Raw genomic sequence first — 13342 nt, forward strand, 5'->3', positions numbered from 1 at the left:
TAGTTTGTAAGAAAGATTGGGGTACATCTGAGGATGAAATGACTTTAAAAAGTAAAACCATTTAGGAATGACTTAAAAGAGTAGTTATGCAAAAGAGGTACAAGTGGAAGAACCAATGCAGAGCAATTAGATAGGGGAAGAGGTAGTTCTGGAACCCGACTTGCATCAGGAATGACTTCAAGCAGGAACAACACATATATGCTCAGAAGAGTATGAAAGTCTTCTAAATTCAGGAAGAAACAAAATGCTAAGGGGATAGGGAGTGGGGAGAGGATAAGGGAGGGAAATTTAGAGGGGAGGATGAGGGAATAGATTAAAGGGAGTATAGAGCAGTCCTTAGACTTATGGGAATGAGAAGAGGAAAGAGGGATCCTTGGAGACAGTGTAGTTTAAGTAATAGGAAGACAAGGCAGCAGGTAGAAGTAGAGAAGAGGAGTCAAGAGGAATAGGAAATAAGAGATATGCACAAACAAAAATAAAGATCAGGAGTAGAATTTCTTAGGGAAAGTATATGTTTATATGTGTATGTATGTATATATGTATATATGTATATGTGTATGCATATATCTATATATAAATATATCCAAAATTAATGTAATCTTCTGGGGCAGGGATAGGAAGGGGGGAAAAGAATGCAGTAAAAAATGCACAAGAGAGAATAAAAGAAAACTTACAAAGAAGCAAAGGAAGGATGAACAACTCTCAACACAATGCATAGTATTTATTGCATAGGTCTTCTTGAAATGGAAATTAACTGTTATATATTTCGAAACCTTTCTTAGGTTCTGCTGTGCACATGACATGATTTTCTTTTTTTCCTACTTTGCATTTAAGTTTTAATATTTAAGTTTATAATATGTTTCTTTTTCTTTTCTTATTGTGTATTTAAGTTTTAGCATTTAAGTCTAAAATTTTAAAAAAGGAAAAAAAAAGAAATGATGTAAGGGGATAGTTTCAGAGAAAACTGGGAAGACTTGTATGAACCAATACAAAGTGAAGTGAGCAGAACCAGGAGAAAAAATTATAGCCAATACAATGACAACAACACTGTAAGGCAAACAACTCTGAAGGAGTTAGGAACTCTGATCAATGCACTGAATAACTCTAAATCCAGAAGACTAGTGATAAAACATGGTACCCACCTCCTAAGAGAGAGGAGATGAACTCAGGGCACAAAATGAGCCATAAGAGGGATTATGGGAGGATGGTAGAATAAGGCAGGAAACTATCTGGCTCTCCCAAATTCCCCTGTAAATAACTTAAAACAAAACCTCAAATTAAATTTAAGAGTGGCAAAAATAACAAAAAGTCAGGGTAAAGTAGTTGTCCAGCCTAAGACAACTTGGGAGGACATTAGGAAAGACATGACTTACTGATGGTGGTCTGGTAAGGGACAAAATACAGGTACCGTAGACAGCAAAAAGCAAGTCTTAGGAACAAGCAGCCGAGATAAGAATCTGCTTTTCTTTATATTCAATAAGATCTTTCTCTCTCTTTTTAATTTCCTTCTTCTGAACTTGACAAACAACAGAAGTAGGCATTTCCATATGCAAAGAACAGAAAAAGGGGATTACACATGAAACCACAAAAGCAACCTAAAAATACTAAAGAGAAGTGAGATGTGAGCTATATACTTTGGAGCAAAATAATGAGCCAAGTTTATGAGGAATGTTGTGTGAATTTTCTTAGGATCCTTTTTAGCCACCGTCAATAAACAAACCAGCAGTAGATACAGACTGACAAGTAAAGTGCAGTTTATTTATTCACTTAAGACGGTGATATCCTCCCTCCCTATGCCTCAGTACTTGATAGATACATGCATGTGTCACACAGATCAAAGAAAACAGTACTTTCTTTACCACTCAACCAAAGCATTTATAAATAAAATTGAATGTAAGAAACCAATTGAATTAATAAAACTAGAAACTGGTTTTGAGGGGAAAACCAACCAATAAAATAGGTAATCCAATGGTCAGCATGATTTTTAAAAAAGAGAAGGAAACCAAATCATTAGATCACAACTGAAAATAGTGAACACATCACTAATGAAAATGAAATTAAGAAATTATTAGGAGTTATTTTGCCCAATTATAAGCCAAAAAATTGAACAATCTAGGTGAAATAGGAGAATGCTTACAAAAAATACAAACTGTCAGACTAACAGAGGAGATAGAACATCTAAATAAACCTATTTTAGGAAAAGAACTTGAACAGGCCATAAATAAGCTTCCCAAGAAAAAAGCATTAGAACCAGAGGAATTTGCAAGAGAATTCTTCCAGACATTTAAAGATCAACCAATACCAACATTAAATAAACTATTTGGAATAATAGGCAATGGAGGAGTTCTACCCAACTCCTTTTATGAAACAAACATGGTGCTGATACCTAAATCAAGAAGAACAAAAAGAAAAAAAATTATAGATCAATTTCACTAATGAGTATTGATGTAAAAATCCTAAATAAAATACTAGCTAGATGGCTAGAGCAATATATTACAAAGATTACATTGTGACCAAGTGGGATTTATACCAGGAATGCAGGGCTGGTTCAGCATAAGAAAAACCATTAACATGATTGATTATATCAATAAAAAAGTAGACAAAAATCATTTGATTCTGTCAATAGATACAGAAAATGTTATTTACAAAATACATTAATTCTTATTATAAAACATTTGAAAGCATTGGTGGTAGGAATGGATTTTTCCTTATAACAATAAGAAGTGTCTAACTAAAAGCATTAGCAAACATAATCTGTAATAGGGATAATCTAGAACCTTTTGTAATAAGATCAGGAGTGAAGGAAAGATGTCCCTTATTACCACTATTATTCAATATTATAAGAAATTCTGGCAATGGAAGACTGTTTTTCATTTTCAAAGAGGACCAATGACATCACAGATGATGTCTTGACTAACGCAAGAATTCAATATAAATCATCAAAGTCCAGTGGCAAGACAGAAGTTAGGACAACTGGTGATGACCCAGGATGTAGTAAACAACTTTGTCATCTTTGATGTCTAACCAAGCTCTAAACACTCCACAACACCTGCTTCAATGGCCTTCATGGCCGTTGGAACAAATTGCTATCCACCCATTCCACTGGGGGAAATCTTCACATGCTTGGGGTAGATACCTCCCTAGCTCACCAACAGGTTTGAGGCCCATGAGTTACCATCAACCTGGTTTGACCTGCTGGCTGAGATGGTTTATCAGGGTATGGTTGATACATACACTCCAGTTGCTTAAAGTCACAGATGAGAGTTGGATGAATCAGTTGGTTGGTCATTATCCTTCCTTCTCGAAGAGGAACAAAATGACATCAATATAATAAGAGGAGAATTTCAATGTGTCTGATTGTGGCTGATCAAACCAATATGAGCTTGGGATGCTCTGCCATAGGTTGGGCACAAATGGTCCATGTGAACGTGTGGGGTGGATACTTCAAATTTGTGCATCCTATGTTTCCTTTGAGCTGTTTCAATTCTGCTTTGCTCTTAGAACACAGCACCTTCTCTAATGTGGGCATGCCATGCTGAGTGGTCCTGTGCCAGGGTCTCTCATGTCATATAAGAGTATCTTTGTATCATTTCTTCTGACCACCATGTGATCACCTACCCTGTGTGAGTTCTCCATAAAATAATAGTCTTTTTGGTAAATGTACATTTTGCATTTGAACAACGTGGTCAGCACATCAGAGTTGCAATCAACGAAGCATAGCTTGAATGCTTGGCAGTTTAGTTTGAGAAATGACCTCAGTGTCTGGTACCTTATCCTGACAGGTGCTCTTCAGAGTCTTCCTAAGACAATTGAAATGGAAGTGATTCAGTTTCCTGGCATGGTGCTGGTAGACCGTCCAGGTTTCACAGACATACAACAATGTGATCAGAACAATGGCTCTGTAGACCTTCAGTTTGGTAGTCAGTCTAATACCTCTTCTCTCCCAAACTTTTCTTTGGAGCCTCCCAAACACTGAACTGGCTCTGGCAATGAATGCGTCAACCTCATTGTCCATGTGTACATACCTGGAAAGTACACTACCAAGGTAAGTGAATTTATCCAAAGCATTCAAAATTTCTCCATTTGCTGTAGTTGATGGTTCCACGTATGAATGATGTGGTGGTGGCTAATGGAGCACCTGTGTTTTCTGAATATTAATTGTTAGGTCAAAATTAATACAAGCAACAGAAAATTGATCTCAGCTTCAGAGGCTGCATTGAGTGCACAATCATCTGCAAACAGAAAATCACGCACCAGCACTCCCTCCACTTTAGGGTTGGTTTGTAGCCTTTTCAAATTGAAGAATTTACCATCAGTTCAGTATCTGACCTTGATGCCATGTTCATCTTCTTTAAAAGCATTTGACAACATGGCTGAAAACATCATGCTAAAAAGCATGGTCAAACACACAACCTTGTTTCACTCCATTGGTGACTGGGAAAGCATGAGAACATCATCCACTATCCAGAACCCAGGCAAACATGCCATCATGAAATTGATGTATAATACTGATGAGCTTCTCTGGGCAACCAAATTTTGACATAATTTTCCATAAACCCTCATGACTCACAGTATCAAAGACCTTGGTCAAATCTACAAATGTTGTATACAGACCTCCGTTTGGCTTCTGGTGTTTCTCCTGGAGTTGTCAGGCAGCAAACACCATATTGACTGTTCCTCAGCCTTTTCTGAAGTCACACTGGATGTCAGGTAGATGATCATATTCCAGGTGAAGGATCAGCCTATTAAGGAGGACTCTAGCAAGAATTTTGCCAGCAAGAGAACGATCCCCCTGTGATTGTTGCAGGACAATCTATTCCCTTTACCTTTATAGAGATGGACAATGGAGGCATCCTTGAACTCCTGGGGGATAACCTCCTTTTGAAATATAACCTGGAAAATTTCAGTGAGCTTTTGTGTGAGCAATGGTGCCCCTACCTTGTAAACCTCAGCTAGAATAGAATCAGCACCAGGTGCTTTGCCACATGAAAGGAGCCTAATGGCCCTCTAAACCTCTTCTTCAGTTGGAACTTTAGCTAAGGAGGGATTGACTTCAAGCTGAAGTAAACAGTCAATGGCCTCAGCATTGTTTGATGATGGTCTGTTGAGAACACTATGGAAGTGTTCAGCCCTTCTCTCTAAGAACAAGTCTTTATCGCTAATCAATGTGGCTCCATCAGCACTGAGTAGTTGTGATGCACCATAGGTTTTTCATCCATAAATAGCTTTCAGGGAACCATAAAAGCGCTTTGGATTGTTACTATCAGCATAAAACTGAATTTCATCTTCCTTCTTCCTGAGCCAGGAATCCTGAATTTCTCTAAGTTTTGCTTGTATTTTACTTTTGTTGGAATTAAATGCTGCTTTCTTAGAGATGGGCAAACTGTCTGGCAGGTAAATTCTGTGGAGTTCTCAGTTTTCATTTAGCCACTTCTGAATTTCCTCATCATTTTCATCAAACCAGTCTTAGTGTTTGCTAGTGTTCTGACCCAAAAGAGCAAATACAGTGCTGTATACCAATTCTCTGAAAACTGCCCACTCCTTTTCTACTCCACTGATGCCAACTGTGTGTTGGCTCAACTTTCCCTCCAAGTTAGCAACGAACTGTTCACTCTTAGAGAAGAGCTCTAGTTTCTTGATATTGATTCTTCTAGTTGTTATTTTGCCTTGGGGGTGGCACTCTTGATGAATGAGAATATTTAGCTTGGGAAGGATAAGCCTATGATCAGTCCAGCACTCTGCACCACACATTGCCTTTGTCACTCTCACATCTTGTCTGTCTCTTCTCCTTACAATCACATAGTCTATTAGATGCTATTGTTTGCTGTGAGGGTGCATTCATGAAATGTTATTGCAGTTAGGGAAATGGAGGACAGTGTTGGTGATGAAGTCATAAAATGCACAAGTCTTCAACAGCAAGTGACCATTGCTGTTGCTGTTTCCAATCCCATTCCTCCCTAGGATTCCCTTCCAAGTCAGATAGTCTGAGTCTACTCTAGCATTAAAATCACCCAGAATTATAAGCTTATCCTCTTTTGGCACATTGATGTTAATGATCTTTAGGTCTTCTTGAGCTCATCAGGGCTCGTTGTGGTCGGAGGATAGGCCCTGATGATGGTGGCATGGTGTCTTCCTGCAAAAGGCAATCTCATTGTCATGAGCCTGTCATTCACTGCTTCCATCAGGCATATCAGCTTCCTGATTAGATTAGTTTTGATTACAAAACCCACATCAGCTTCATGGCACTCTCCTTCACTGTGGCCACTCCAGAAAAATGTATATCCAGCTCCGACTTCAGTATTTTGGCTTTCATTTGTCAGCTTTGTTTCACTCAGGGCTGCTATTTGGATACAATACCTGTTGAGTTCTTTTGCAACATGGGTTGTTCTTCTTTCAGGTCTACTGTATTTTGTGTCATCTAAAAGTGTGTGCATGTTCCATGTGCTGATGGTAAGTGGAATTGTCTTTGCAGATGTTTTTGTACACTTTTTTGTGTTTCAACCACAGAGTGGGATTTCCTTCCTGCTGTGGTAATCAGATCAGGGTTGGGTAAGCAGACCATTTTCTAGCCTCATTTCTCACACCAGGAGATGAACATTGTAATCCTTAAAAGTCTGTTCAAACACCTAGTGGGCAGCTCAATCCCACTGCTGCTTCCAGTGAGAAATGGCCTATGGTCTGGGTTGCCTGTATTTAGGGTTGTGACTACAGCTCCCAGTGTATCTGCACCTGCTGCTTCATCACTTGCCTGTCACCACAGGACTTTGAGATAGGTTTAATAGTAAAATGGTATGGGCGAGGTCTTTTGATTTGTGTGTAAATTGGATTTAAGTGAGGCAGAGTTGCATGAAATTGTCAGCCTCATTTTCTGCTCCAGTCATCGCAGTTCAGTGGCAGGACAGAATCAAGACGGTGCAGTGAATGACCTTGGTGTCTTCCGGGTCTAACCAAGCTCTAAGCACTCCACATCACCTGCTTCAGCTGCCTTCATGGCCCTTGGAACAAATTGTTTTCTTCTGCCCATTCCACTGGAGGAAGTCTTCACATGCTTGGGGTATACACTCCCCTATCTCATCAATGGATTTGAGACCTCTTGATTACTCTCAACCTGATTTGGCCTGTTTACTGAAATGGTTTACCGGAGTGTGGCCACTGCATGTGCTACAACTTCTTGAAGACACAGGTAAGAGTTGGGTGGAACTAGTGGACACCTAAGGTGGAAAGCAGCCCTGAAAAGGGCTTGGTAGTCATCACACCAGAAGTTCTTACCTTCCCTGAACACACTCCATCATTTTTGATGAACCAGGAGGACACTAAAGGTAGATAAGCATCCCTGTAAAGGGTTTGACAACCCCTCATACCAGAGGTGCTAGATCTCTTGAACACTCCATACGATCCAAGCAATAGTGATAAGAAAAGAAAAAGAAATGGAATCAAAATGGCCAATGAGGAACTAAAACGATCTCTTTTGGAAAAATGCATATACTTGGAAAAGCTTAGAGATTCAACTAAAAATTAGTTGAAATAATTAATAGTTTTAGCCAAGTAGCAGGATATAAAATAACCCCCATAAATCATCAGCATTTTTATATATCACCAACAAAATCCTGCAAGAAGATAATTTAGTATAATGTAAGAAATATTTCATTTCAAATAACTGCAAACAATATAACATACCTGGGAATATACCTGTCAAGACAAATTCAGGAATTACATGAACACAATTATAAAACACTTTTTATATAAATAAAGTCAGATTTAAATAATTGGAGAAATATTAATTGTTCATGGACAGGCTAAGTCAATATAGCAAAAAGGACAATGCTACCTAAACTAATCTACTTATTCAGTGCCATCCCAATTAAACCACCAAAAATAATTTTACTGAGCTAGAAAAAAATGATAACAAAATTTATTTGGAAGAACAAAAGGTCAAGAATATGAAAAGAATTAATGAAAAAAATTCAAAGGAAGAAGTGCTAGATCTTAAACTGTATTATAAAGCAGTAATATATATTGTGTATGTCTATCTCTCTATATATCTAAATATATATACACACACACAATAAAGCAGTGTCAAAACCATTTGATATTGGCTAAGAAATAAAGTAATGAATCAATGGAATAGAGTAGGTATACAATTCACAGTAATAAATTACCATGGTAACCCCATCTTTGATAAAATGTAAAGATCCAAGTTTTAGGGATAAGAGCTCATTATTTTGTAACGATTGCTGGGAAAACTGGAAAACAATCTGGAAGAAACTAGGCATACACTAGAATCTTACACCCCTTACCAAGATTAGGTCCCTCTAGACATAAAAGATATTATAAGTAGGTTAGAGGAGTATGACATATATTGTCTATCAGATTTATAGAAAAGAAAAGAATTTATAAATAAGTAAGAAAGTGTTGTAGGATATAAAACATTATTTTGGTTGCTTTACGTTAAAAAGATTGTGCCCAGATAAAAACAGTGTAGCCAAGATTAGAAGGAAAACAGAAAATTGGGGAAATTTTTTTAAACAGTTTCCTTGATAAAGACCCCATATCTCAAATATATAGAGAACACAGTGAAGTTTCTGAGAATATAAGTCATTCTCCAATTGACATATGATCAAAGTGTAGAAACAGGAAGTTTTTGGAAGAAGAAATCAAAGCTATTTCTAGTCATATAAAAAAAGCTCTAAATTATTATTAATTAGAAGAATACAAATTAAAAAAAAACTCTAAGATACCTTTCAAACTGATAAAAATGATAGAAGACAAAAATGACAAATGTTGGAGGAGATAAGGAAAAATTTGGATACTGATATACTGTCAGTGGAATTGTGAACTGATCCAACCATTTTGGAGAACTAAGAGTCATAAAACTGTGTGTACTCTTTAATCCAGCAATACCACTATTAGGTCTATTTCCCAAGGTGATCAGGGAAAACAGAGAAAAAGTCTAGATGTTCTAAAATATTTATTGTACTTTTCTTTGTGATGGCAAACCCCCCCCCCAGGAAATTCAGGGAATGCTCATCAATTGGACAAGGGCTAACCAAGTGATGGTGTATTACTGTGATAGAATACTACTGTGATGTAAGAAATGAGGAGCTGGTTGATTTTAGATATACATGGAAAGACTGCACGAAATAATGCAAAGTGAAATTAGCAGAACCAAGAGAACATTGGTTACAGTAATAGCAATATCTATTTGAAAGAGTAACTGTGACTGACCAAGTTATTCTAAGCAACATGAACATTCAAATCAGCTACAAGGGATCTATGAAGGAGGACGATGTCCACCTACAGAGAAAGAACTAATGTATAGGAGAACGTATTGTATGGTTCCATATCTATGTCTATCTCTATCTCTCTGTCTGTCTGTCTGTCTATCTATCTATCTAATGTTGGCCTTCTCTAGGGTAGAGAGGGAGGCAACTTGGAACTTAAAATACAACAAAGAAATAAATAAATAAGTGGCTGAATGAATGAATGACTGAATGAATGCATAGATGAAAAGAGAATGAGATGTATTTTGGACTTGACCAATTTGTCTTGCTTGACTATGCATACCTGTTAAAATGGCTTTCCTCCCTCTCTCCTTCCTTCTCTTCTTCCTTCCCTTGTGCTTTCCTTCATTGCAAATATACTTTTTAAATTAAAAATAAATTTTAAAAAGAGTAAATTAATTCCTTGCCTTGAGAGCAAGATAAAATTTCAGCTCAACCAAGGAGAGAATTTCTTACTGGGAAAATCCATTTTCAGCAGTCCCGCAGTTCCTGGGCTTGTAGGTACTGAGAATCGAAGGACATGTTGGGATACTTGTTCCCCACATTTCTTTAGCCTTGCTTATTGCCTGGTCTTCTCTCTCTCTCTCTCTCTCTCTCTTTCTCTCTCTTTCTCTCTCTCTCTCTCTCTCTCTCTCTCTCTCTCTCTCTCTCTCTCTCTCTCTCTCTCTCTCTCTCTCTCTCTCTCTCTTCTCTCTGAAGTTTATTATCACGTGGCACTGAGGTTTTATCAAGCTCTCAGCCAATCAGGAGGCACACTCCCTTCTGTGTATACCATCCTTTATAGCATTAGCCTCTGAGGAACCGCCCTAGGACTGGGAAAGTGTTGCTTAATAAATGCTTAGTTAATCAATTGAAACAGATTATCCTAGCACAAGATGGCAGAAGATGCTACAAAGTGTGACATATATTCTCTGTACATTTTAGGGAATGGACTGCCACCATTTAGGGAATGGACTGCCACCATGTGGTGTGTAGAAGTGCCTGATTTCCTTTCCTGGTTTGAAATCTGTCCTGGGGTCCAGGCCTGGTAGCAGTTGGCAGCAGAGTCAAGAAATAATTATGACGTATTTATTAAGCATCTGTGTTCTAGGCACTGTGTCAAGTGCTAGCTACAAAACTAGAGGTGGAGTCTGTGTTCTCAAGGAACTTACAATTCAATTGATAAAGACCACACACACATGTGTCCTCACACATGCACATACAAACACAAAAGTACACACACATACACACACATGCATGCACACACAAACACAAGTACATATATACACACATATGCAGGGACACATTAACACATATGCATGCACATGCACACACAAACACACAGCACATATATATGCATGCACACATCCACACACATGCACATCCACACATGCATGCACACACACAATGAATAGATAGCACTCAAAAGGTGTTCCTGAGCCAATGTGAAATTACAGTCATATCTGAAACTGATTATTGGAGCTTGGTATGTTAAGATTTTATGACAATTAACTGACTGTTTTTCTGAGTCTAACTCCAGGTGTGGATAGTAAGAGAGGTGGTCTGAGCCTCTGATCCATGATGCCAGCAAGCCTATGAGATGCTGGTATGAACTGCAAAGGGGTGACCTCATGGGAAGGTTGGGAGAGCGGCTGTTCAGGCTGGGCAGAGGTAGGATTCTCCTGACTCAATTTCCCCACTGACACCTGGCAGACTTTGAGCCTGACTGTGCCAGTTGACAATCTACTCCTGCCTGGAACTGACATCAAGTTAGGGAGATGTTCCCCTGAAATGTCCGTACTCTTAATGGCAATTTCCTATAATCAAAAGTTTTGTAAGCATAATACCAGATCTATTAAATAACAGATTGTTGATAGGGGAACATCTGTGGTTAAGTCCAAAAATTAAGCTATTGGACCTAGGATTTTAGAACAACAACAAGTTAGGGTCCTTTAATTTTTAGTAATAGTATGGAGACCATCAGGTCAAGGGCCTGTGAAGTTAGCACACATAGTTAATATTATTTTTGTTTCAGTTGGTTAATGTTAAAAGAAAAAAGGTTTGTGGTCTATACTGTAAATACTTTAAAAGAGGCATCGCATGACCAGAAGATGGAATTGTTTTATGATGTGATATGGCGGATGTCCTGTGTCCCCACATGACTCAGCGATGTGGTGAAGAAGAAAGACACGGGAGACCGGGAAAGAATAAACCAATTCCATTTATTGATCTGAGGGTCAAGGTATTTATAGACAGAAACTGCAAGCCTACGTGACATTCTACTCGTCTCCTGTCCCAGTGATTTGGCCAGTCTTATTGTCTTAAAGACTGTGAGCCTAGAGGGCATCCATTTTACATATCCCTGGTTTTCTGTAATTCTCTTGTTTGTCTCACAAGACAGCAACATCCCGGGAGCATGGAGAGCCATTCCGGATGATAATGAGCACAGTCTCAAAGAACAGTTTCCCCGAAGGTCTTTCCTGATCTTGTCAACCACACTCCACCCTGGCCCTCAACAATGTGATATGTTCTGTGTTACTATATTTACGTAAGCACTGGAGGCTGCTATTGACTTCTTAGTGAAATCTCAAGAAGGGGACTCCCTTCCTCCTCGCCTTGTAATTTGTTAATGCATCAATCAGTCTCATATTTGATGAAGGAACCAGTGCCAGCTCCAACCCAGTGGACTATGGCATCACAAGATCCTGGAACTTTAAAATTAACTTTGAAGAAGGGACCGATCCATTCATAACTGACAAGACGCTGGTGATTTTCTTGTTCTTGTTCGTTGCTACACCCTTTCTTTGATTTGCTCCAGGTATTTTCCTTTGCCTCTGGCCTCTAGGTCTAAGCCATTTCTGTTCCTTTGCACCAGGTTATAGTGGAAGTATTCCAACAATGTTGTGAGGAATTGTATGAAATAAGAGGGGGGGTTTGTGAGAGATGATCTATCAGAAGTGAAGCCTCTTCAAAGAGTTAATTGTTTCCTGTACTGTTGAAACACACTCGCTTGAAAAACGACATCTGCAGCTAGCTGACCTTCTAGAGAAGCATGCTTTGTAACATACCGTCCTGTGCCCCACTCCCCCTTCATCCTGACTTTGTTTCAGGCACATAGAAAAAAGTAGTGGATGCCCTACCCCACCAAACTAAACTGCTTACCCTTGCAAAACTTTCCACAAAGTTTGTGTGTTCTTTGTTCCTGGGAAAGATTCTGGGAATAGATTGTACCCCCTGAAGTCCAACCAATGGGATAAGGGGAAAGGGCTTAGGGAAGGGGAGCTCGCATTAGGGTACAATAGACCTTGCTTTCTGTACTCCCTTGTACTCCCTGGCCAGCACTGTTAGTGCTACGAGGGGGGGGTATCCTTTCTCATGAGAAAGTAATAACCTCCTTTTTGCCTTTCGTAAGACAAGTCTCTGATTGATTATTTTCGGGGGTCTCAAGATTCATACCACACATTCTGGTAGGCTCACCTCCCTCTCCTGGGATCTGACAGGGCCAGGAGGCCCAGGCTTCCCTGATGGCTGCTCCTGGTTGGATGTAGGGTCACCCCCCAGGCCCCTCTTCTCCCCTTCCTTCTCTGTTCTCCTTTGTCACCTCCAGTGACATCTACTGACCTTAACCTGGGCATGGAGCTATTCAGAGGCCTTGGGGGTAGCCAGTGGTCCCAGAATCCTAGGTTCACTTCCTCCACTGACTTCTAGCTTTGGTCCTCTATGGAAGCCTTCCCTGTCCTGTCCTTTACCCCCAAGGGGCAGGACTGGCATCAGGTATGAGGAAAGCCGTGTTGGGGGAGGGGACCCTGGGAACTGAAAGAGAGAATGCCTGGATCTAAGAGGGGCAGGGAACTATAGAAGAAGACCCCTGAGTCTCTAGCTAGTGGTAATCTTGGATAAATGCCTGCATCCTTCCTGACCCCCAGAAAATAAAGGGGGAAGAATTTGTGATAGGGGTAGTGGAGGGGAACATATGAATGCTTGGGTCTTCAGGAGTGGGGTTGGTCCCTGAGGTTTTTTAATTACTTCTGCTTACTTGGCAGGGTGCCTAGGGCTGACTGGCGCCTGGAGGCCTTGGAGGA

The sequence above is a fragment of the Notamacropus eugenii genome, chromosome 5 (assembly GCF_028372415.1).
Source record: "Notamacropus eugenii isolate mMacEug1 chromosome 5, mMacEug1.pri_v2, whole genome shotgun sequence".
NCBI lineage: Eukaryota > Metazoa > Chordata > Mammalia > Diprotodontia > Macropodidae > Notamacropus > Notamacropus eugenii.